The following is a 26,792-nucleotide window of genomic DNA, read 5'->3' as shown; positions in this document are numbered from 1 at the left end:
GGGGAGGGTCAGAGGGAGAAGCAGGCTCCCCGCCGAGCAGGGAGCCCGATGCGGGACTCAATCCCGGGACTCCAGGATCATGACCTGAGCCGAAGGCAGTCGCCCAACCAACTGAGCCACCCAGGCGCCCCAGCCGTTTGACTTTAGTGCAAAATTTACTCTAGTATTATATAATGGAGGTAGTAATACTAGTTGAAAAGAAATTAGTAGTCTCTTTAAAGCATTGAAATTTTTATTTCATAATTATTAGGAAAATTACCTATCCCTCTTAAATGTTTGTTTTAGACACGTGAGCAATTAGTTTTTATAGCTTTTGCCCAAAAGTCAAATTAAGCATGAATCACTTTTTTAGTATAAATGTAACTAAATTGCAAAAAGGAAAAGTCCGATATAAATGTGGGGCCTTCATAAGGTTCTTGAGCAATTTAAAAATTTTCAATCTTTGATTAAGTCAGTGGTTTTCAAAAAGTGTTTCAGCAGCCAAGGTGGAACTCCCAAGCATCCCTCACATCTCCCCACACCACCACCCTCTTTCACCCTCCTCCTTTCCTTTGGGGAACCTCTCCTTCACAGTTCTCAACAAGCACTCCAAATTGAGGCTGCCCATTTGTTCATTGCCTAGCTTCCTTGTCAGAATGATTGGTCAAGTGATGGGCCTGCTTATCATAAACAACTACATGGACACATACAATATAAGAAACCAAAGTCTCTGCCTGCTCTTGTATACTCCTTCCCCCAAGACCATTTGACTTGCCAAAGGTAACCTCTGTCACACTTTGGAATATAAACTTTCGGATATCGCCTATACGTGATAATAATAGCAAATGCACAGCACAATAGGTCAGTCACTGTCCTAAGGATTCTACATATTTTTTTTATTCTCACAACTCATGAGATACATAGTGATGCCTATTTTACAAATGAGGAAACTGTGAGGCACAGAGGTGTTAACACCAACATATAAACACATACATTTAAAAAAAATTACAGGGGCGCTGGGTGGCTCAGTTGGTTAAGTGTCTGCCTTCAGCTCAGGTGATGGTCCCAGGGTCCTGGGATCGAATCCCACATCGGGCTCCCTGCTCAGTGGGGAGTCTGCTTGTCCCTCTGCCTGCCACTTTCCCTGCTTATATGTTCTCTGTCTCGCTCACCCTCTCGCTCTCAAATAAATAAAATCTTAAAAAAAAATTACAGTGATTTTATGTTAATGTGCTATTCAGCAATTATTTATTTCCTGTTGGACATCTTTCCACACACAAGAGGAGGACATATAGGAAAGGACACATAGGAGCGCCTGGGTGGCTCAGTCAGTTAAGCGTCTGCCTTCGGCTCAGGTCATGATCCCAGGGTCCTGGGATCGAGTCCCACATCGGGGTCCCGGCTCAGCGGGGAGTCTGCTTCTCCCTCTCTCTCCCTCTGCTTGTGCTCTCTCTTTCTCTCTCTCTGTCAAATAAATAATAAAATCTTAAAAAAAAAAAAAGAAAGGAAATGACATGTAGATGGAGGAGGACATATAGATCTACCTCAGCCTTTCAGTACCAAATACTATTTCACTCTGCAATAGTCTATAACTTATTTAACCTGGCCCCATCAATGAATATGTAGGTTGCTGGGTTCTTCATAATTAAGAACAAGACTGCAATGAACATCTTTCTACTATTGCCTACTTGGAGGTGTGTGCATCTATGGTGTAAATTCCTGGAAGCAGCATTTCTAGTTTAAAAGGCCTATGCATTAAAAATTTTAAAATACACTCCCAAATTTTCCTCCAAAAAAGTTGCATCAATTTATATTTATTTTTTGCATCAATTTATGTTTGAACCATTAGCTACATGAGAAAGACTATTTTCCACATCCTTGTGAATACTGAGCATGATTAATCCTTTTTATTTTTTCCAGTCTCCTAGATGTGTGAAAAATGGTACATTATTGTTTTAGTTTTCATTCCTTTAATCATGGGGAAGGTTGAACATATTTTCAAATGTGTGCTGGCCCCTCAATACATTTATTTTTTGAAACTACATTTACTTTTTAAACATCATTTATAAGCTGTTTATTATCTCTACAACTTAATTACTTTTTAAAGTTGCACAAGGACTTTCTTAATATCATGTGTAACTCCTTGTACAATTCAAATTGCCTCTCACAGCAGCTGTCCTTTCCTGGTGTCTGATTCCTATCCAGACCTCATTAATATTCTTTCCAAACAGAAATGTTGCTTGACTATACAGATGAGATCGTTTCTGTAGAATTCCCTTCTGTAGGGGACCCACCTCTTGACTGCTCATTAATATTCCCACCAGAGCACAGTCCTGTGAGAAGCCTGACTGACACTAACAATCCAAGCATTAAGATCACTGTTGGGGTTGTGCTTCACCTGCTACCCTTAACTAGCCAATCTAATGCTTCTCAGTTGTGCAGGGGTGGGGGGTGGGTGGAGGGGGTGGTGAGGGAGGGGTTGGAGAGGGTGGTCTGAATATCTGGATCATCTCTGGAATCTGAATCTCTCATGTGGAGTCCAAACACTTCTAATTTTTCTTAAAAGAGTCCCCTATGATTCCAACGTAAAAACAGCTTTGGGAGTTTAGATTTGGTTTAACCCCAGAGTTATTGGGCCTCAGCAGGGCGGGAGACACTGGCCCTAATCACCCACCATCTAGATGGACTGTGTCAGAATCAGGTAAAAAATCTAGGCCACTTTAGCATAAGCCTGGGATCGGTTATTGGGCACGGTCATACGCAAGGTAATTCATTCCATTTGATTTTACTCCCTTAGTCCTTATGATACCATGAAACAAATATTATTCTCATCTCACAGAGAAAGAAACTGAGGCTCAGAAAGGTTAAATAATTCTCACAAGATCAAAAAACTAGTTAGTCTGACAAATGCCAATGTCCATGCTCTAATGACTTACTACAAAACACATGTTCCTGGTATCTGGGGGTGGTTTGGGCCAGTCTCATCCTAAGTGTCTTGAAACTAGACAGGCTAGTTCAAATGCCCCAGCCTGTTCCACATCTAAGCCCACTCTGTCCCTGGTTCCTTTCTGCACAAGTCGACATCTTCAGTCTACCACTTACTTATTGGGTAACACTAGGAAAATTACTCTAAGCCTTAGTCCCATCATCTCTGAAAATGTTCCTTTAGCTCAGTGCTAAAATAAGTGCTTAATAAAGTGACAGTGGTAGTGGTAATAAAAATAGGGAACATTGGGACACCTGGCTGCCTTCAGCTTAGGTCATGATCCCGGGTCCTAGAATCGAGTCCTGCATCAGTCTTCTCCCTCTGCCTGCCACTCCCCCTGCCTGTGTTCTCTCTCTCTCTGACAAATAAATATATGCAAAACAATTAGAATAGTATCTGATACACATGGTAAGTGTTCAGTAAATGTCTGCTTATTTTTTTAGGATTTATTTTATTTTATTTTATTTTATTTTATTTATTTGACAGAGACACAGCAAGAGAGGGAACACAAGCAGAGGGAGTGGGAGAGGGAGAAGCAGGCTCGATCCCAGAACCTGGGATCATGACCTGAGCCGAAGGCAGACGCCTAACGACTGAGCCACTCAGGCGCCCCCATATATGTTTCTTAAGTTCCTCACAGTCACACACTTGGAATATTATTGTCCCACTTTACAGATGAAGAAACTGAGGCCCAGAAAGGTCAAATGTTAACATATTCATTTTTTTTAGGAGGCTGGGATGAAAATAAAATGACCTCTAGCACAGAGAATAAACTAGAAATGCCATTCTAGTGTACACTGTATTTCAGGGTCAACTTATTTTTGTTAAATCAGCAATAAGAAAAGAGGATCTCTAATGTCATCTCAGAGAAACTGGCAATGACCACCAGGAACACCAGAACTTCTTAAAACCCTGACACCATTTCTCTGTACCCAAAAGTCTAAATCTCTCTAATCTCTCTCTTTCACTGTGTAAGGGCCACATTTTAGGTGTTCTCAATATCTCTGTGAAACTCTACATAGAAAATGATCTATAACTATTAACGTCCTACATGGCTGCTATTACATTGTTCATCAGCTTGAATATCTTATCTTCTCGCATTTTTGAAACCCAAATTAGCTTTTTACATAATTGTGGTAACCTTCACATATCTTATCTAGACAGGTAAAAGAGTAACCTCCAATTACAGCCTTTAAAAATGGACTTTGGTCTAAAATTTTTAGGTCACAAAGAACCACCCTAGAACCTTCCTAATCTTTTTTTTTCTTCTTTTTTTAAAAATTTTTTTAAAAAGATTTTATTTATTTATTTGACAGAGAGAGACATAGCAAGAGAGGGAACACAAGCAGGGAGAGTGGGAGAGGGAGAAGCAGGCTTCCCGTGGAGCAGGGAGCCCGATATGGGGCTCAATCCCAGAACCCTGGGATCACGACCTGAGCCGAAGGCAGATGCTTAACAACTGAGTCATCCAGGCACCCCCCTTTTTTTTTTCTTTAAATTAAAAATTACCCAATATACTCCAAGTTTGATTCTACCTCTCTCTCAAATCTAATTTGTTATTTATTTGCTTGGTTCTTCTTCCTCCTCTCCCTGCCTAGTTGATAATTAACTTATAGTACGGGCAAATATAATCCAGTGGATTGAGTTTTTTTCAGTATTATTCACACATAGTAAGGAAAATCTTTATCAGTAAGTAGAAAAACAGATAATTATGTCAGTAACTTCAAATTTAAAGTGAAAAGTAGAGAAAGGCATAGTTAATTGGAAAAAGAATGTGGAAATTTATAGTCGACTAAGACTATTACAGAAAGCATAGGTTTACTCTGAATAGCCTGTTTCTCCCTCAACCTTTGCACCATTCCATGCTTTAACATCAGTGCCTGGTACAGTGTAGAGGCTCAATAAAAATCTGTCATATGAATAAAAAACAGTATTATGTTAGTTCTCAGTTGCCACATCTCAGCAAAGGCCGACCTACATAACTGAATGTCATGTCTATAAACCACATGCTCACAAGTCTTACCAATTACATGCTTAATTAACACAAAGTAGTTAAAGAGTCTTCTTTATAACGTCAAAGCAGAAGAAATATGTACACTTATTTTAAGAAGGCTGCTTCCGTTAAGGATATAACCTCCTTATACCAGTCCTTTGTCCTTAATAATTAATCAAGTTTTCTCCAAATACAGGGCTTCTTAGTTTCATGCCTGGCCATTTCCAGGAAGGGCGTGGCTTCCATTCTTCTTATCTGAAATTTTAGATGATGTGTTTTTTTTTTCAGGACTTGCTCAATCTGAAAAGCCACTTCAGATCAATTTAACCAATCCCTTCAAGCATGAGGAGAATTAAAACGGGTTTACTGAAAAGTGACTCTTCTCTAGGCAAGTTCTCTCATCTCTCCTTTCTGTACAAATCTGTGAGAAGCTAACCCAGAACAATGCTTTAATCAAGGACAAGCATAGCTGAGGCTGGTCAAAGACTTACAAACCACAGAGCCACAGAAGTGATAAATAAATAAAATTTTGCTATTTATCTCAATCAATGCTATGCAGCTTATTTCTTAGAGATTGGTCACAAACATATTAATGTTAGTGTTTTAAATACACTTTAATATTTACCTTCTAAAAATTACATCAAATGATGATGCTGTTTTAAAAAGTTTTTGAGAGGTATTTATTGAGTAGTGGTCTTTTAGTTGGCATGGGAAAGTCAATCAACTTCTTTGGGTCTCTGTTTCTTCAACTCAGAAACATATTCATAAGGGATGACTGTGAGGATTACCAGTTTTTTGTTGTTTTGTTTTATTTTTTAGAGAGGGAGAGAGAGAATCTTAAGCAGACTCCACGCCCAGTGCAGGGCCCGATGATGCAGAGCTCAGTCTCACAATCTTGAGATCATGACCTGAGCCGAAATCAAGAGTTGGACACTTAACCCACTGAGCCACACAGGCACCCTGGGATGGTTATGAAGATTAAATGAGAGAATAAAAGTAAAGTACTTTGAAAACTATAAGATGCCATAAAAACTATTGTAATTTTTTTTTTTTTTTTTAAAGATTTTATTTATTTATTTGACAGAGAGACACAGCGAGAGAGAGAACACAAGCAGGGGCAGTCGGAGAGGGAGAAGCAGGCTTCCCACTGAGCAGGGAGCCCGATGCGGGGCTCAGGCTTAACGACTGAGCCACCCAGGCGCCCCAAAACTATTGTAATTTTTAATAAAATTTCAAGGCAGTTTCAAGAAAAAATAGAATTAAAGAATAAGTCTACCCGGGGTGCCTGGGTGGCTCAGTCAATTAAGTGTCTGCCTTCAGCTCAGGTCACGATCTCAGGGTCCTGGGATCGAGCCCCGAGTCAGGCTCTGTGTTCAGCAGGGAGTCTGCTTTTCCCTCTCTCTCTGCTTCCCCCTCCCCCCACTTGTGCTCTCTCTCTCAAATAAATAAATATTAAAAAAAAAAAAGAAGTCTACCCAATGAAGAGAAATTGGAAGAAATTAGAACTGATGATTTCAATTGTCTGGTTCAACTAGATGTTAACAAGAAACCCCTTGTCTGCAGCTGTTGCTAAAAATCTTCCAAATCAATAGGCATGTAGTAAGTATAATGAACATAATTTCACCTTTCCTTGAGGATTCTAGGTAGCTTTCTTGTTTTTCTTCTAGAAAAGAAAAGCAAAAGAAAACTTTTTGTTGCTTGAGGATTCTAGTTGGTTGGATTCTAGTTTTGCCATAAGTTGTCTAGTCAGGTGGATTCCAATTTTGCTTGCTTTTAAAAATGCAGTGAGAGCTAAAGGACTAGTATTGGGCAGCAGTAACAACCCTGGAAATAGATGCTGACAGTGGTAGTAAAATAGTGGCTTTGATCCTGGGATCACCTTGGAAAACCTGCACTCAGATAGAACTGAATCCTGGTGGGGCACCTGGGTGGCTGTCTGCCTTCGGCTCAAGGTCATGGTCCCAGGGTCCTGGGATCATGCCCCGCATCGGGCTCCCTGCTTGGCGAGCCTGCTTCTCCCTCTGCCTGCTGCTCCCCCTGCTGTGCTCTCTCTCAAATTAATAAATAAAATCTTAAAAAAACAAAAACAAAAACTGAATCCTGGTGAGCCCAGCCTCCCTTTGTCCTGCTCCCTTCAGAAATCCTCAGAGGCTGCTACCCGTTTTGAACCCTGATGGAACTACCTCAGCTGTTGTCTATTAAACAACAACAACAAAACCTTTGGATTGCAAACCAAAACAAGACTTGTGAAAATGAGAAGTCTATCTTCAAAGGCTTATTCATGCATTCAACAAATACTTATTGAGGACTTACTATGTGTCAAGCAGTGCTCTGTTTGCTAAAGGTATAATGTTAAAAGTGACAGACAAGGTCTCTGCTCTCATGAAGCTTCCATTCTACTGGGGAAACAGGACAATTAAATACTGTGATTAGTGCAGTGAAGGAAATAGAAAAAGAGTAACTGGAGTGGTGGTAGGAAAAGGTGCAGATGCTTTAGATAGCGGTCTGGGGAAGGCCTCTTTGGAAGAATGACATTTGAGCTGAAACCTGAATAATGCAGAGGACATAGGCAGCCAGTCAGGTGAAGAGAAGAGATGTGGGAGTTTTCAGGATGGAAGAAATAGCAAATGCAAAGGCCCTGAGGCAGGAATAATATGGCTAGGAGGTGAATGAAAAGTATGAGATGATGACAGAGCTGAGTGGCAGCCAGATTAAATAAGGATTTATAACCAGTGGTAAAAAATCTTAATTTTATTCTAAGTGTGAGGCAAATCCAAACATTTTTATATAATAGTGCTTACAAGAAGAGATATATTTCATATACTTTATGATATTTAATTGCCTATTATATGTATAATGGCTACCAAATAAAAAGGAAAGGCAGAATTCTCAAACTTAGAAGACTTATAATCTTTTAAGGAAGCAATAATTCATAAATAGTGACAGTATTGAGGTAAAAAAATGAAATAAAAATAAAGTGCTAGGTGAAGACTGGGGAGGGAGCCACTGATTAAAATAGAAGAAATTAGAAAAGGCTTTATTTTTTATTTCTTTATTTTTATTATTTTTTAAAGATTTTATTTATTTGAGAGAGAGAGATATTTCCAGAGAGGGAACACAAGCAGGGGGAGAGGGAGAAGCAGGCTTCCAGCTGAGCAGGGAGCCCAATGAGGGGCTCGATCCCAGGACCCTGGGATCATGACTTGAACCCAAGGCAGATGCCCAAGGACTGAGCCACCCAGGCGCCCCAAGGCTTTATTTTTTTAAAAGGAGCATTTTATTTGAACTCCTAAGGAAAAGGATTTAAGCAGGAGTGGGAGGAGGGAGAGGAGCCTGAGGCTGTGGGAACTGCATGAGCAAAGGCACAGAGGCAGGAAGGGACAGGGTGGGTCCAGGAAACTGTGAATCACCGTGTGGCTACAATGCCAGGTGGGTGGATGGTGATGTGGGAGATAAGCCTGGAAAAATAGGCTGTCAGGGTGTGGAAGTGGGGGTCTTGAATGGCATCCAGAGAAATTTAGATTTAATTTACTTGGGCTTTGCTTCCCCTTAAGCGTGTAAATGAATCTCCTGAGGTACTTGTTAATACTGCAGATTCCCAGGCCCCATTCTCTCAAATATATTGATGTGTAAGTCTAGTGGGACCTGGAAACCTACCTCTTTAACCAACACCCCAGGAGATTCTAAAACAGGTAATCAAGGGAACCATACTTTGAAAACCGGTATTCTATTATTTTTATGACAACTCTGGACTAAAAGGGAAAAAATGAAACCAATTCTAAGGACTTTAGCAAAAAAAGGGGGGTATGAATTAGAACAATGACAAAGAGCCATTATCACGGTTGGGGTAGAATCAACCAAACATGGCGATTGATTAAATGTGGGAAAAGAGAAGGACTGGGGTGGCTAAGTGGCTCAGTAACTTAAGGTCTGCCTTCAGCTCAGGTCATGATCTCAGGGTCCTGGGATCGAGTCCCACATTGGGCTCCCTGCTCAGCAGGGAGTCTGCTTCTCCCTCTCCCTCTGCTACTCCCCCTTGCTCGTGCATACACACTCTCTCTTTCTCTCTCTCAAAAAAATAAATCTTAAAAAAAAAAAAAGGAAAAGAGAAGGAATGAAGCATTCAAGACAACTTCAAGCTTTCTCCTTACGGAACGAGGTGGACACAAGTGTCTGGTACATAGGGAATATCTACATGGTCTGCCAAGTGGTTGGAAATATGGATCTGGAGCTCAGAAGATATGACTGCTTTGGTACTCCTAAGTAAATTCAAGACAAATTTAAAAATTTATTATAAAAAGTAAAAATCATAAAAATTAGTAGGTAATCAAAGTGAATACTTAACCCATCTTCAGATGGCAAAAGGCTTCATAACATAAAAGCAACAAAAGAAATCCCAAAGAAAAAGATCTATAGGTAAATAATAATTTACCATATATAAAATTAAAAGGCACATAACTAGTTAAACATTTGACCACAGGGCAAATAATTAATATTCTTAAAATGAAGAGCTGGGCACCTGGGTGGCTCGGTTAAATGTCTGCCTTCAGCTCAAGTCATGGAATCAAGCCCTGTGCCAGGCTCCCTGCTCCGCGGGTAGTCTGTTTCTCCCTCTTCTTCTGCCCCTCCCATTCCTGCTCATCCTCTCTCTCTTGCTCTCACCCTCTCTCTCAAATAAATAAATAAAATCTTTAAAAAAATTTAAAATGGGGCGCCTGGGTGGCTCAGTTGGTTAAGCGACTGCCTTCGGCTCAGGTCATGATCCTGGAGTCCTGGGATTGACTCCCGCATCGGGCTCCCTGCTCAGCGGGGAGTCTGCTTCTCCCTCTCCCGCTCCCCCCTCTTGTGCTCTCTCTCAAATAAATAAATAAAATCTTTAAAAAAATATTTAAAATGAAGAGCTTATACAAATGACTAAGAAAAAACCCCACTAAGTATAGCTCCTGTACAGAATAGTGGAAGTTGTTAAGTAACTTGGCTTGGCAACTTAAACCTCTTGTCATAAAATGAGATTTGTTGTACACCCATTAGAGATGATGGGGCTTTGTGGCATAGATTAGCAGGGCTTTTATGATTTATGTAACTAGGCTGCCAAGTGTCAATCTGTGGGAGTGCCTCAAAAATGCCAGTCTTTCCAACTTCTACATTAAAGTGCCTCTAGGTTCCATTAAGCCTTGCTCCCCCTATGAAAATCGCCTTCACTGCATCCAGTCTTTCTCCCTGGGCTCTATATATCTAAACTGGGTGAACGGTTAGGTATGGGACAAAAAATAATTTCACAATGTCTAGAGAGCGGTGGCTTGTAAAGCATCCTTTCAGCACAGAGGTTGTATGGTCTTTGGGATCAATAACCCAACCCATCCATTTTACAGAAAAGGCTCAGAGAGGATGAATGACTTGCCCAAGATCACCTCAGTGGTTGGTTCCCAACACCAGGTTGGGAATCCTGACTTTCAGGTCAACACCCTTTCCATTTGCCAGTGCTACTCCAACAATCACAAGCTCTGGCTTCTCACACCAACAGGAATTTAAAATGCCACAATTTCAACTTGTGTACACTTTCCACTTCATCACTCCACTCATTCGATTTGGCCTAATAAAAATCTGTACTCCCGGGCGCCTGGGTGGCTCAGTTGGTTAAGCGACTGCTTTCGGCTCAGGTCATGATCCTGGAGTCCCGGGATCGAGTCCCGCATCGGGCTCCCTGCTCAGCGAGGAGCCTGCTTCTCCCTCTGACCCTCCCCCGTCTCATGTGCTCTCTCTCTCTCATTCTCTCTGTCTCAAATAAATAAATAAAATCTTTAAAAAAAAAAAAATCTGTACTCCCTCCCCCAAAGCCCCAAATAAATGAAAGAACCCCAAACAAAAAGCAACATAATTAAAATTTTAAGACCCCAAAATGGGGATGGATTAACCAAAAGACAACAATGCACAGAAGAAACTGAAATGGAAATGAACATATGAAAAATGTTTGCTCTCACTAGTAATAAAATACAAATTAAATCACTTTTGCTTAACAAATTAATAAAGATTAAAAAATAAGATCCAATATTAAAAAATAAGATGGGCCCTCACAATCACTGCAGGTGAGAATGTTAATTTAATCAGTCTAATCTTTACAAAAAGCAATTTGACAGCAGGTTTAGTGTTTTTTAATTTTTATTCCCTATGACCTGGTAATTCAGCTTCTGGGAATCTAACCTAAGGAAATAGTGAGTGATTTTTTTTTTTTTAAGATTTTATTTATTTATTTGAGAGAGAGACAGCAAGAGAGGGAACACAAGCAGGGGGAGTGGGAGAGGGAGAAGCAGGCTTCCCACCCAGCAGGGAGCCCGATGCGGGGCTCGATCCCAGGACCCTGGGATCATGACCTGAGCCGAAGGCAGACGCTTAACAACTGAGCCACCCAGGCGCCCCAATAGTGTGTGATTTGTACAAAGATTTATGCATTAATTTATTCTCAATTTTTTCGCTCGTTAATAATGTTGTAACAATCATAATACCCAAGTACAGAGTTAAATTATGCGTATCAATACAATAGGATATTGAACATCCATTATAATTGTTTTCAAATAATTTTGATACCATGGAAAATTATGACATAATGTAAAGTGAAAAAGCATATACAAAACTATATCTACTGTAATAGGATGCGCCCAATTACCTGTGTGTGTGTGTGTGTGTGTGTGTGTGTGTATCAAAGGGGGAAAAAAAAAGACTGAAAGGAAATATACCAAATAGTTCTCTCTGGAACAGATTATGGAATATTTTGCCTTCTTTAAATGCATTTTTCCTCAAGTTTTCATAATAAGCATATGTAATTCTTATCTTCTAAATGGGTATGCATATTTGTATATGTGAAAATAAAACAAGAATTATATATATAATATACAAAGAGGTTTAAAAAATAATCTGCAAATCACTCACATGGAGATGTTAGTTGAAGCCATGGAAATAGATCAGACTGCACAGGGAGAGAGTATAATAAGAACAGGATGCTGGACCATGGCAAACATCCACACTTGAGGGACAAAAAGACTGTGAGTCAGTGAAGAGGCATGAGAGGAAGTGTTAGATTAGATGATGGACAACCAGGTAAAGTCATGCCAAGAAAGCCAAATAAAAGAAATAACCAAAAAAGATGCTCACTTGGTCAAATGTTGCCAAGTGGTTAGGAGGAGGGCAGTGACAGGGCCATTACAGGGAAATCACTGGGTACAATGCAAGGGCAGACAGGTTTCCTATCTAGTGCTGGAGGTGGAAACCAAATCTGAAAATTACCTATTCGGTGAGACTGACTATGAGGAAAAGAAATCCTGGGCCATTTGCTTAAATTTCAGTTTATGGGGAAAAAAAGATTGTGGAAATCTAAAACCAAGTAAAAGTATATCAGGATTACTAATCTATGGGTAATGAACCAAAAATTAGCAAGAAAAAACATGTTTGAAGGATTGTAAAGTTTTCCATATAGTAAGCTCTGTTATAGGATAAATAAGAGAAAAAATAGCCCCATGCTTGTCATCAGAAATACAAAAAGTAAATCTTTATAAAAGGGTGGGGGGCACCTGGCTGGATCAGTCGGTAGAGCATGTGACTCTTGATCTCAGGGTCGTGAGTTTGAGCCCCATGTTCAGTGGAAAGATTACTTAAAAATAAAATCTTTTTAAAAAAAAGAACAAAAAGTTGCATCTTTTCCCCCTTAAAGATGGAAGTTCTTAGTTTCATTGTAGCATTATGAAGAAATTCTTTAAAAGCAAATAAAATGAATGTAATATATCATGGTACCTTATTAACTTTTCATGACTGCGCATGTGAAGTCTCTAGAAACATTTTCAAGTATAAAGAAATCATTTGACGTGCTAAATAATGGATTGCTTGTTGGGTCAAATCTTGTCCTTTTATAAAAAGAGATCTGCATTTGCACAATAATTTGACTGAGTCTCAAGGACTTTGCAGTTAGCCACACAATAAACATAGCAGTATGTTCCTAGGAAGAGTACCGTTTACCATAGAATCTCAATTCCACAATCATTAAGTAAGAAACTACTCAATTTACAACCACTCATTTGTTACTAAAGAACCTTGAGAGTCTGTTTTAAGTAATTTAACATCACCTGGAGATTACTGTACACAATCCAAAATAAAGTACTTTAACTTCCTATCACAAAACACACAGTGAAAGACCATAGTAACCTTAAGAAAAAGACAAGTCTTTTCTTATGGAAATTCCTGACAAGTCACAAATTTTCCTATCTGCAGAAAGAGTACAATTCCAATCCAAATAAAAGTCACCTATTTCTGAGAGTATGGAATTAAGAATGCCTGAAAACTAGTTTCGTTATCAACATAAACAGTGACAAATTCTCCCAATTTGTGGTTAGGTGGCCTTTTATGGCAAAGATGTCTAATGATCTCCTATACTCTCAACCTTCTTTTGTGTCTGGGTGTATATGTCTTTGAAGAACCTTTCTGGTACAGAAGCCCTAAGTTAATTACAGATGATTGTCAAAAAATATCAGGGGGAAGTCACAAACTTGAAACCCTAAGAAGAACAATCATTAAAATTGTACTTGAAAACATTTTAAGGAAACAACATAATCATTTTAAATACCCAAAATACATGCAAATACTGACTGCCTTTCCAAAAATTCCCAGTGAAGACCACTTTCCTAAGGTGTAAACAGAAAGAAAAGAGGTAAGTAATGTCAAAGAAATGTGTTCATCAAGTACCATGGCTCAAATTACCAAATGAGACAACCACCATCTGTTTTATTAACTCAGAATCTCCATTTAAAAAATGAAAATGGGTGCCTGGGTGGCTTAGTTGGTTGAGCGTCCGACTCTTGGTCTCAGCCCAGGTCTTGATCTCAGGGTCATGAATTCGAGACTGGCAATGGGCTCCATGCTGTGCACGGAGCCTATGTATAAACAAACAAACAAATAAGAAAAATGAAAAACAATCACATAGAAGGGACTGTGTCATGTTCATCCTCTGTATACTAGATCACTGGCACACAGTAGGCAATTAATAAAAACCTACAGTTACATGAAGAGTGCTTAAGACTACTACAGACTTCAGGGGCGCCTGGGTGGCTCAGTCATTAAGCATCTGCCTTCGGCTCAGGTCATGATCCCAGAGTCCTGCGAGGAGTCCCGCATCAGGCTCCCTGCTCTGCGGGAAGCCTGCTTCTCCCTCTCCCACTTCCCCTGCTTGTGCTCCCTCTCTCGCTGTGTCTCTCTCTGTCAAATAAATAAATAAAATCTTTTAAAAAAATTTAAAAAAGACTACCATAGACTTCAGATCATCAAAACTGCAAAGAATCTTCAAATACTTCTGACCCCTTCCTCCACTCATTTATCCATCCTGTCCCCCCTTCAAAAAAGAGAGACATTTTGAAGGCACCTTAGCAAGAAAAAGTGTCCTCTGTCATCAAGACGTGCTGTTAAAGAACTGTTTTCACTTTTAAAGCTTTCTCTTCTTAGAATTATTAGAAAGTTGAAAGTTGGCCCACCTTTAACCAGAGTCCGGAACAAAACTTGAATGTACCAAGTTAAACAAAGTTGCACAAACAAGCAATTTTACAAAATGGCATTGTTTTCCTAATGTTGCCAATACACTATTCTATTCCCAGAAACTCTACAGTTCAGGGACTACATGATAACAACTTTGAGGCCCAATACAGAACAGTGAAAAACAGCTCCACCAACTATTTACTGAACTGACACAGAATTAGGGACAGGTCCTTATCCCATCTTCAAAAAGACCATACCATTGGCAAAACACCTCGTAAGGAATATGAGCGATACAAATATATGAAGAAAATAATTCACTATTACTCAAAGTTTTTTGTTATTGTTATTTTGTTTTGTTTTTAAGGAAAAGTAGAAGAAAAGTCCCCCCCCTTTTTTTTAAGTAGGTTCCATGCCCAATGTGGGGCCCAAACCGGACCCTGAAATCAAGACAGCAGAGTCTGTCTCAACCGACTGAACCACCCAGGCACCCCAAAGAGGGACATTTTTTTATTTTATTTTATTTTTTATTTTTTTTAAAAGATTTTATTTATTTATTTGAGACAGAGAGAATGAGAGAGAGAGAGAGCACATGAGAGGGGGGAGGGTCAGAGGGAGAAGCAGGCTCCCTGCCGAGCAGGGAGCCCGATGTAGGACTCGATCCCGGGACTCCAGGACCATGACCTGAGCTAAAGGCAGTCGCTTAACCAACTGAGCCACCCAGGCGCCCCGGGGACATTTTTTTTAAACTGCATTTTCTATGCTTCTACAGTTCTCTGGGCTGATGTCTAGTACACACTGATCTCACCAAACCTGTAAGTTGTAGCTGCTGATTCTGCTTAACCCATTTGATTTTAAATAAGTTTTTTTAGAGTAGGGATATTCGGAACTTTGAATCCACAATAGGACTGACAAAACAAGAGGCACTCAATAAATGTTTTGTCCAGAAAATGAAATAAGTACCTAAAGTAATTACCTAATACCATGTTATGTACTGTTCTGTCAATGCAAAACAAGGAAATAAATGTGCGCGCAAACCTTTTTTTTTTTTTTAGCCTTCTTTCCTGCTAAATCTGTAACTTTTTGAAGGTCTACCTAAGACACAATCATCCTTCATCCAGGCTATAACTCCACAGAAACTTAGAAAATGCTTGTTGAGGGTCATCTTTTGTATCTACATCAGACCTCAGAAGAAAGTGTTATTTCATGATTCCTAAAATATTTATCATTGTGAATAGTATTAGTAACCATGCGGATAAAAAGTATTCTGTTTAACCACTTAAATCAACAGCAAAAGAAAGAATACTTAATACAAAAGGCCTCTCCCCTAAAGGGGTATTGTCTTAAGACTGATAACTCCCTAAGTACCTTCCACAACTCGACAAGCCAAGTCAGTAGAACCATCTGGATTAGGCAGACTTTGGAAAGCTGGAATTAGGTGAAAGACAATAATAGTTCAAATATCTCTTACCAGGATCAGCTAAACTCCTTGTTGTAAGCACCAGTAAGGAGGCAAGGAAGGACGCCAGATGGTTGGCTCCTAGCACCTACAACTTCAAGCTTAGTAGGTGTAGCCACGGGTGTACAGTTACCTTATATTAACACCTACGTATGCTGGTGACAGGTGCCAGTGATATATACACTATAGAGGTTCGAGGATGACACATCCAGCTGCAAGGACTGCTATATTCTCAAAATGCCTCAAAGGGCTGTAGTGTCTTAGAGTTCAGTTGGCAGAACGGAAGGGGGTAAAAATCGAAGAGGGAGGGAATAGCTTTAAATGAAGATGGGAAAAGAGCAGTTGAATATCAGAATATTTCCCTAGGAGACTATTCTGAATTTTTACGAACTGCCGCCTTCCTCCACCGCACCAAAAATGTATATAGTTAGAAAGGAGTGTTTCTGATGGAAGAGGTGGTCCCTATCAGCTCCCGCCCTCAGGCAGCAAAGGTTCGGCCCTACATAATTAGTCCCAAGCCCAGCGCAGTACCCAGAAGTGAGGAAAGAGCAGAGGATCAGCAGTTCCTCTACTCTCTCTGTCGGGGGTGGTGGGGACGGTGGGGGGGTGGGGGAGGGGGGGTTCACGCTCCTTGTGCTCCCCCTGCCCCAGAAGTCGCTGGAGAAAGAGACTGTGGAGGGAAGCCGGGGTCTCGCGCACTCTCCGGCTGTGGAGGATATGGAGAGAGAAGGCGCTTACCTGGCTAAAATCGGTCTTTCCTCCGTGCTGCTACCAGCCCTGCCGCGGGTCCTAGGCGCTCTACCTCGCGCACCTGTCCCGACCCAGCTGCAACACCTACAGCTCCTGCGGCCCCGCCCCGGTCCGGCTCAGAGCCCCGCCCCGCCCCGCCCCCCCGCTGCGGGGGCGCGCACGCCGGCCTCCCGTTTGGCCTCTGGAAGGGCGTGCGCGCCGCCGGGGGCGTGTCCTGCGTTCTTGGCTGTTCGTGTTGCTCCGCCGCGCGCAGCGTTTGGCGTCGTGAGAGGCGTGGCTGCTTTTCCAAGGGCTGCCTCTCACGTCCCGCGCTTCTTTGTGCGGGAGCCACGCTCCTTTAATGAAACCCTGAGCTTCGTTCTTCTTTACTTTGGCCTTAACTCTGACCCAGAGTTTCAGCAGTTTGACTTAGGAACGACTGGGCGGTTTGACCTCGGTTCAACTGTGGGTCAGTCCCCAACCAGGTTCCTGGTGCTTTCGGGGTAAGTTTGTGCAGAGAGGGTGTTTTAGAGGAGGCCGTGTGGTGTAGTGGAAAGAGCTACAAATGAATCCTGACTGTACTGCTTGACGTTCATCAGGTCGCTTCACCTCACGAGGGCTGTGTTTTGTAAAAACGAAGTGGTTGGACAGGGCAGATCTAGTTCTACAACAGCTCTAACCGTTATTATTCCTACACTTGGAATTGGAGCTGTGTGAGAGATTAAGTCAAGAGGCCTACCAGTTGGCCGCCCTGTCCCCAAATTCTTGCCCCAGTTCCGTGAGGCAGCATGAGTACCCTCTGATAGTGTCCTTACTTTTCCGGCACCGCAAATGTAGTAAGGTTTCAGATAAGTTTTCTGAAGGTTTTTGGAATTCATGTAGCTTGGTAAGTACTCCCAAGGGGCTTGTGGTACTAAATGCCTACACTTAAACTTCCTGAAGCAGTTAAGGAAAAAATATATATTTTTAATTATTGATTTGACAGAGAGAGAGAGACAGCAAGAGAGGGAACACAAGCAGGGGGAGTGGGAGAAGGAGAAGCAGGCTTCCCGCTGAGCAGGGAGCCCGATGCGGGGCTCGATCCCAGGACCCTGGGATCATGACCTGAGCCGAAGGCAGATGCTCAACGACTGAGCCACCCAGGCGCCCCAAGGAAAATACATAATAGAGAAATTTCCAACAGCAGATGGATAGACCAATCCTTTCCCTTCTTCCTTCAAATACCCAGCCTAAACTGATTTCTGCATAGGTACCAAGCATCAAGACTAGCAAAACTGGTAGGAAGCATAGGAATGTAAAAGAATATCAATATAGGATGGTACTCCAGAAAATGCCTTCCCTTGCAGGCTTAGTTCCCTCAATAGATGTCACACACACTCAATTTGTAAAAAATCAAGCCAATAATGGCCCTTATTCTCCACCAAGAAGGCTAAGAAGCCTAACCTGGGTCAGAGTTTTAGACCTACATTTGAATCTTGACACAGCCATTTACCAACTAGGCAAATTACTCCAAAATTCTCCCTTAGTGTCCTTTTGAAAATAGAGCTAGAAGTACCTCACAGCTGACTTTTACCAGTTTGCAAGGCTGATTGCTAAATTGGGGGGATTTTATGAGCCAGTTGTTAAATATAACCACTGTTAAAAATCAAAATTATATAACTTTACAATTAAATATGTTAAAATCAGATAATAAATACTCAAAACTCACTTTTTTTTTTTTAAGATTTTATTTATTTATTTGACAGAGACATAACGAGAAAGGGAACACAAGCAGGGGGGAGTGGGAGAGGAAGAAGCGGGCTTCCCACTGAGCAGGGAGCCCGATGCGGGTCTCAATCCCAGGCCCCTGGGATCACAACCTGAGCTGAAGGCAGACGCTTAACGACTGAGCCACCCGGGAGCCCCTCATCACTTTTTTTAAACTTAGTTTTACTAAGAACTCTGCCCCTGAGGTTGTGCATTTTATCTGTATGTTGGGAATACATGCATCTCTTCCCAACTCAGGTCAGAGAGGTCATTATTTGTAGTTTGAAATTGGCTGCAATAGGATATTTACACGTGGAAGTTGGCAAATGCTACAAATAAGGGTTTGGTTTATTGTTTTGTTGATTTTCCTGGCCCAAGTATCTGCAACTTTTTCTGTAAACAAATAGGCTTTCTAGTACATATGGTCTTTGTCACAACTACTCAACTGTTAACATTTAAAATGGGTGTGGCCATGTTCCAGTAAAGCTTTATTTACAAAGCAGTCAGTAGGCTGGTAGAGAAAATGTTGATAATGCAGAATTAAAGTTAACAGTGTATCACATTCCTGGCCTTGACATTGTGAACAGCACAAAAAATTGAGGAAGTATTCTTTCAGTATTCAAAAACTGTTACCCAATTCAGCAAAGAAGTTGCTAATGTCATTGATAAATGAGTGAAGTTTGGACATACCTCTTCGCTGTTTTACTTTTTTTTGTCAGAGAGAGAGACACACACAGAGCACAAGCAGGGGGAGAGGCAGGCAGAGGGAGAAGCAGGCTCCCCGCCGAGCAAGGTGATGCGGGACTCAATGCGGGACTCCATCCCAGGTCCCCAGGATCACGACACGAGCCCAAGGCAGCCGCTTAACTGACTGAGCCACCCAGGCATCCCCGCTATTTTACTTCTGTCTTACTGGTTAACTTAAGTGAAAATATCAGCCAACATCCATGTCTGAACTACACTTCTTTGACAGTGATGTGAGCATCCTTTTTGCTGAATCAAATTGTAATCAAGCATTTGTTCATAGTCTGGTTCATAGTCTGATTTTGTGAGGTATTGTTCGAAAAAGTGAATCAAAACTGATGGATTTTCAAGAAATAGCAGGTCACACAAAGTACAGATATAGGCCAAAAGCAAAGTAAGTATTTTAGTTTAAAATCCTGCCAAAGACTCCATCAAAAAAACCGTGAGAACTAATAAATGAATTCAATAAAGTTGTAGAATACAAAATCAATACACAAAAATCTGTTCTCAACACTAATAACAAACTATCAGAGAAATAAAAGAATCCCATTTACAATTTCATCAAAAGGAACAAAATACCTATGAATAAATTTAACCAAGGAGGTAAAAGATCTGTATGTTGAAAACTGTAAGACAGTAATGAAAGAAATTGAAGAGGACACAAATGCAAAGATATTCTGTGCTTATGGATTGGAAGAATCAATATTACTAAAATGTTCTTGGGGCGCCTGGGTGGCTCAGTCGGTTAAGCGACTGCCTTCGGCTCAGGTCATGATCCTGGAGTCCCGGGATGAGTCCCGCATCGGGCTCCCTGCTCGGCAGGGAGTCTGCTTCTCCCTCTGACCCTCCCCCCTCTCATGTGCTCTCTCTCATTCTCTCTCTCAAATAAATAAATAAAATCTTTAAAAAAATAAATAAATAAAAATAAAATGTTCTTACTACCCAAAGCAGTCTACGGTTTCATTGCAATCCCTTTCAAAATTTCAATGGCATTTCTCAAAGAAATAGAACAAATAATCCTAAAATTTGTATGGAACTAAAAAACCTCAAATAGCCGAAGCAGTCTTAAGAAGAACAAAGCTGGAAGTATGCACCCTGATTTTAAATTATATAACATTTACTATATTATATTTAAAATAGTATGGTACTGGTATAAAAACAGACACATAAATCAATGGAACAGAATAGAGAGCCCAGGAATAAACCCAGGCATATATAGCCAATAAATGTACAACAAAGGAGTCAAAGGGCACCTGGGTGGCTCAGCGGTTGGGCATCTGCTTTCAGCTCAGGTCGTGATCCCGGCATCCTGGGATGGCGCCCCAAATCGGGCTCCCCGCTCAGTGGGGAGTCTGCTTCTCTCTCTGCCCCTGGCCCTGCTTGTGCGCTCTCACTCCCTCTCTCCCTCCCTCTCTCTCAAAAAATAAATAAAATGTTTTTTAAAAAAAGTAAAAAATACATAATGAGCAAAGAATAGTCTCTTCAAAGAATGGTCTTGGGAAAATTGGACAGCCACATGTAAATGAATGAATAAAACTCTACCACTATTTTACACCATACACAAAAATTAACTCAAAATGGATTAAAGACTTGAACGTAAGACTTGAAACCATAAAACTCATAGAAAAAAACATAGGCAGTAAGTTCTCTGACATAGATCTTGGCAATATATTTTTTAAAGATTTTACTTAATTATTTGAGAGAGAGTGCACGTGAAAGAGCATGAGATGGGGAGGGGGAAGATATTCAGATCTTCCTATTTTTTATAATTTTTTTCAAGATTTTATTTATTTGAGAGAGAGATAGAGTGTGGGGGAGGGAGAAGCAGGCTCCCCACCGAGCAGGGAGCCCAAAATGGGGCTCAATCCCAGGACCCTGGAATCATGACCTGAGCTGAAGGCAGATGCTTAACTAACTGAGCCACCCAGATGCCCCTTGGCAATATTTTTTTTTTAAATATGATACCAAAAGCAAAAGCAACAAAAGCAAAAATAAATAAGTGGAACTACATCATACTAAAATCTTCTGCAAACCATAGGAAACCATCAACAAAATGGAAAGTCAATCTACTGAATGGGAGAAAATATTTGCCAATTAAGTATCTGATAAGAGCTAATATCCAAAATGTATAAAGAACTCATAGAACAAAATAGCAAACAAGCAAACAATCCAATTTAAAAATAGGCAGAAGGGGGCACCTGAGTGGCTCAGTCGGTTAAATGTCCAACTCTTGATTTGGGTTCAGGTCATGATCTTGGGGTCCTGGGAACCAGCCGCACATCAGACCTGCTCAATGAGGGGTCTGCTTGAGATTCTGTCTCTTCCTCTCCCTCTGCCCCCCCCCGACTCTTCTCTCTCAAATAAATAAAATCTTTTAAAAAAACTATGAAAAATGGGCAGAAGATCTGAATAAACATTTTTCCAAAAGGACATGCTTGAAAAGATAATGTCATTAATTATAGGATATGCAAATCAAAACCACAGTGAGATGTCATTTCACACCTGTTAGAATGGCTGTTATAAAAAATACAGGAGGAATGCCTAGGTGGCTCAGTCGGTTAAGTGGCTGCCTTTGGCCTGGGTCATGATCCCAGGGTCCTGGGATCGAGTCCCACATTGGACTCCTTGCTCAGCAGGGAGCTTGCTTCTCCCTCTCTCTCCCTCTGCTTGTGCTCTCTCTGTCAAATAAATAAAATCTTTAAAAAAATAAAAATAAAAAAATAAAAAATACAGGAAATAACAAGAGTTTACAAGGATGTGGAGAAAAGGGAACCATTGTGCACTGATGATGGGAATGTAAATTGGTGCAGCTACTATGGCAAACAGTATGATGTTCAAAATATATAAAAATAGAACTCCATATGATCCAGTAATTCCACTTCTGCATATGTACCCAAAGAAGGCAAGAACACTAACTCAGAAAGATCCCTGTGTTCATTGCAGCATTATTTGCAATAGCTAAGATGTGGAAACAACCTAAGTGTCCACCAATGGATTAATGGATAAAGAAATCATGAATATATGAAATACGATTTATTTTATATAATGGAATATTATTATTTAGCCATTAAAAAGAATACAATCTTGCCATTTGAGACAACATAGGTGGATCTTGAGCTCATTATGCTAAGTGAAATAAGTCAGAGAATGACAAATACAGTATGATTTCTTATACAGAATCTTAAAAACAACAACATAAAACAAGCTCATAGATACAGAAAAGAAATTGGTGGTTTCTAGAGGTGAGAAGTAAGAGAAATGGGTGAAGGGAGTCAAAGGTTAAAAAAATGTAGTTGAGGGGTGCCTGGCTGGCTCAGTTGGTAGAGTATGCAACTGGATCTTAAGGTCTTGAGTTCAAGCCCCACATTGGGCATAGATATTCTTTTTTGTTTTTTTTAAGATTTTGTTTATTTATTTGACAGAGAGAGAGATAGCGAGAGCAGGAACACAAGCAGGGTGAGTGGGAGAGGGAGAAGCAGGCTTCCTGCGGAGCAAGGAGCCCTGATGTGGGGCTTAATCCCAGGACGCTGGGATCATGACCTGAGCCGAAGGCAGATGCTTAATGACTGAGCCACCCAGGCGTCCCTGGGCATAGATATTCTTGGGAAAAAAAATGTAGTTGACATAAAAGAGACATAGAAATTTTGAACTGTATTCAAAATATTGACTGTATATATATATACACACATATATATTTATGTGTATGCTACTGTATATAACATTTCCACATCTTAGCTATTGTAATATAAGGTATATTATATGTAATATATTAAAACACTGCTGCATACCTATTATTCCTATTATATACCTATTATTTCTATATACCTCTTATTTCAAAATAATGAAAGTAAAATAGCACATTCTAAATCTTAAAGATGAAACTAAATATTAGCATATTCTTAGAAATTCACATTAAAATATTTAAAACCAAAAGCCAAGCAAATCATCTATGACTTATTTTTACCCAGCTCTCCATTAATAAGCAGGGTAAAAAAATACTGGTTTAGCTAATTACAATGTAGTAAATTTTTTTTCTACTTAAAAAGTGAAATTTATGCTTTTTCCAAAGGCATATTAAAATTATTTTTTTTTAAAGATTTTATTCACTTATTTGACACAGAGAGAGAGAGTACAAGAAGGGGGAGTACCAGAGGGGGAGGGAGAAGCAGGCTCTCCACTGAGCAGGGAGCTCGACACAGGGCTCAATCCCAGGACCCTGGGATCCTGACCTGAGCTAAAGGCAGACGCTTAACTGACTGAGCCACCCAGATGCCCCAGGCACATTAAAATTATTAACAAAAATTTGGTATTAACTCCCAAGTTGTATTCTGAATTTTACTAACACAACAAAATTATTTTTCAGATTCTGATCCCTAAAATGCCAAGGTAACAGAGTGACTTATTTTTTTAAATCTGAAGAATATATACATTTTTTAATCTGAAGAAGTTTAAAATAGACACAGAAAATGATAGAAGTGAAAACTGTGGGATACCTAAGCTAATGGAAAATTTCAGAATTGTTGAGTGACCAATCATTGAAGAAACTGTCAGGTTCATCAAAGGAAGAAATAGATAACCTTGTGCTTCCAGATTGTTGGAATGAAAAACAAGTGTTTGTTTTTGGAACAGTACAAATGGTTTGAAATAAAAGAAGGTGAACTGGGATGTATGGATGGTTTGATAGTTCAGCATTTAATAATGACAGCAAAAAAGTATGTCCATGATCCAGCGAATAGAGGGCATATTTAGTAATCCCAATGGTACTACTAAAACTAGACAGACTTTCCTGCAAAAAAAAAAAAAAAGAGAGAATAGCATTTTTCTAACGACTGTACTAAAATGCAAGATTTGTTAGAATCAACTGGCTCAATTCCTAATTTAGTGTAAAACTAAATAATAAAGATATTCACACTATCATAGAAGTTTTGTTTTTTTAAAGATTTTATTTATTTATTTGACAGAGAGAGAGCACAAGTAGGCAGAACGGCAGGGAGAGGGAGAGGGAGAAGCAGGCTCTCCGCTGAGCAGGGAAACCGACGTGGGGCTCGATCCCAGGACCCTGAGATTATGACCTGAGCCGAAGGCAGATGCTTAACCGACTGAGCCACCCAGGCGCCCCTATCATAGAAGTTTTTAATAGTCTTTACAGTTTAGTAAAACATAATAGGCCTTTATCTGATAGTGAGTAAGGCAATAAAATTAAGAGGAAAAAATGGAGTAGATATAAGCAATTGTTTACATACCCAAATACAGTGCAACAAGAACAACAGGACATATTGCAAAAGAAATTATATGAAGATATTTAGCAATATTGTAGAAGAGAATTTCAAATAAGTGCTATAATTGATGAGGCATCTACACTTCTTTTTTTTTTTTTTTTTAAGATTTTATTTATTTATTTGAGACAGACAGAATGAGAGACAGAGAGCATGAGAGGGAGGAGGGTCAGAGGGAGAAGCAGACTCTGCCGAGCAGGGAGCCCGATGCGGGACTCGATCCCGGGACTCCAGGATCATGACCTGAGCCGAATGCAGTCGCTCAACCAACTGAGCCACCCAGGCGCCCAGGCGTCTACACTTCTGAAGAAATGCACCTAGTGAATTATCTGCAGTACACAATTGAATCAGGTTTTGTACTGCTAATATTTGTTGCTTTAAAAGACTTGGTGTCAGTCACAAAGGAGTGTATTTCTGATACATCATTGTCTACTTTAAATGGTTGTGACTTTGATAATGAATGTTTGAAAGAGAACTTAATTGTATTTTGTTCTAATGGTATTTGTACAATAGTGGGAAGGAAGTCGAGTCAAGCTATAAATTTGTTAGAAAATTTTCCTGAAGTCATCAGTTACAATTCAATATCTGAAATAAAATAAGTCAGTCATTTAAAAATATCCTGGATAAAATTTAGTCTTTTTATCACCAATCCAATCCAATTAAAATTGAGTTAGAAACTATAAAGAAGGGCTCCTGGGTGGCTCAGTCGTTGGGCGTCTGCCTTCGGCTCAAGTCATGATCCCAGGGTCCTGGGATCGAGTCCCACATCGGGCTCCCTGCTTGGCAGGAAGCCTGCTTCTCCCTCTCCCACTCCCCCTGCTTGTGTTCTGCTCTCGCTATGTCTCTCTCTGTCAAATAAATAAATAAATAATCTTTAAAAAAAAAAAAAAGAAACTATAAAGAACTTGAAATTATTAAAACTGGTCAAATACTGAGGTAAGGTGGGTAGCATGTGGTTTACAAACTGCCACCGCTGTATATCAGGCATATCCTTCACTATATTGCATTTTTCTCATTCTTTTTATTCTGGTTTAGCAAAGAGATTAGCTAACATTAATTTCTTGCAAGACCTTGCTTTAATGATTGACGTTCTTGAAGAATTTTCATTATTTTCGATTGCATTGCAGTCAAGATCAACTAACATTCAGAAAGTAAAAAATTAAGTGTACTATAAAAGATTTGGAAAATTTTAAATTAGTATTAGAAAGCATGAATCTCGGGCGCCTGGGTGGCTCAGTTGGTTAAGCGACTGCCTTCGGCTCAGATCATGATCCTGGAGTCCCGGGATCGAGTCCCGCATCGGGCTCCCTGCTCGGCAGGGAGTCTGCTTCTCCCTCTGACCCTCCTCCCTCTCATGCTCTCTCTCATTCTCTCTCTCTCAAAAAAAAAAAAAAAGAAAGCATGAATCTTATGTTAAAGATTTAAGTCATATATATTTAAAGACATTCCACTTAATAAATTTGAAGCTCTGTCTAGGAATATATTACTAAAGTAATAAATTTATGTCTTTTATTATGTGTTTATTAAAAACAAAGCATCTTTTATTTATTTGTTTGTTTGTTTAAGTAGTCTCCACACCCAACATGGAGCTGGAACTCACAACCCTGAGATCAAGAGTCCCATGCTCTACTGACTGAGCCAACCAGGTGCCTCAGAAACAAAGCATCTTAATTATTTTGATTTATTAAGGCTATCTCCTTGGATTTATGGAGAATTAACTTCACTATGAATAGCTGGTAGGGGAAAATTGTATCATCAAAATAAAATTTTAAAACATGAAATAATTTGAATGCTTCTCCAGAATTTGTAGATAATAATGTAGAATCACACAATGTTACAATCCCTGTAACTATACATAAAATTTAAAAAAAAATAGCACTATTGTAGTCAGGAGTGCTAAAGCTGAAAGAAGTTTTATTTTAATGGCATTTGCACCGGGTAAGAAATGGTAGTTTAATAGTAGATCACATATCAAACTTAATTACATAAAATTTATTGGAAAAAGAGCAGATTGGGATCATCAAATGATGGTTTGCTTTGCTTTTGCAAATGGTTACTTTGCTTTTCTCCTGTGTTGGGTCCTATATTTCTTTACTCCTGATTTCTCAACATTGGCACTAATTCACTCTTTTTTCTTCAGCTTTTTGGTGTTTTATTTTGAAAATGTAACATTCCTGGGTACTTGGGTGGCTCAGTCAGTTAAGTATCCGACTCTTGTTTTCAGCTCAGGTCATGATCTCTTGGGTGGTGGGATTGACTCCACACTCAGAGGGGGGTGGGGAGTATGGGGGGTGGTGTGTCTGCTTGAAGATTCTCTTCCTCTGCCCCTCCCCCACTCACTCTCTGTCGCCCTCTCTAAAATAAATAAAT

The 26,792-nt window shown here is 40.0% G+C and overlaps 1 protein-coding gene across 4 annotated transcripts in view; it reads right to left on the bottom strand.

Annotated features, from left to right (window-relative positions):
• The window catches only part of LIMA1 (LIM domain and actin binding 1), an 88,854-nt gene extending 72,077 nt beyond the window's left edge, over nt 1-16,777 (bottom strand). For all 4 annotated transcript variants that reach the window (XM_021704812.1, XM_044915424.1, XM_021704813.1 and 1 more), the window contains exon 1: nt 16,666-16,777. The gene's annotated coding sequence lies outside the window, so the exon portion shown is untranslated. The remainder of the gene's footprint in view (nt 1-16,665) is intronic.
• Between the last annotated feature and the right edge of the window lie 10,015 nt (nt 16,778-26,792).

This window comes from Neomonachus schauinslandi, chromosome 5 (genome assembly GCF_002201575.2).
Source record: "Neomonachus schauinslandi chromosome 5, ASM220157v2, whole genome shotgun sequence".
Lineage (NCBI taxonomy): Eukaryota > Metazoa > Chordata > Mammalia > Carnivora > Phocidae > Neomonachus > Neomonachus schauinslandi.
The sequence above is the reverse complement of the archived record's forward strand: the minus strand, read 5'-3'. Positions and strand labels throughout refer to the sequence as shown.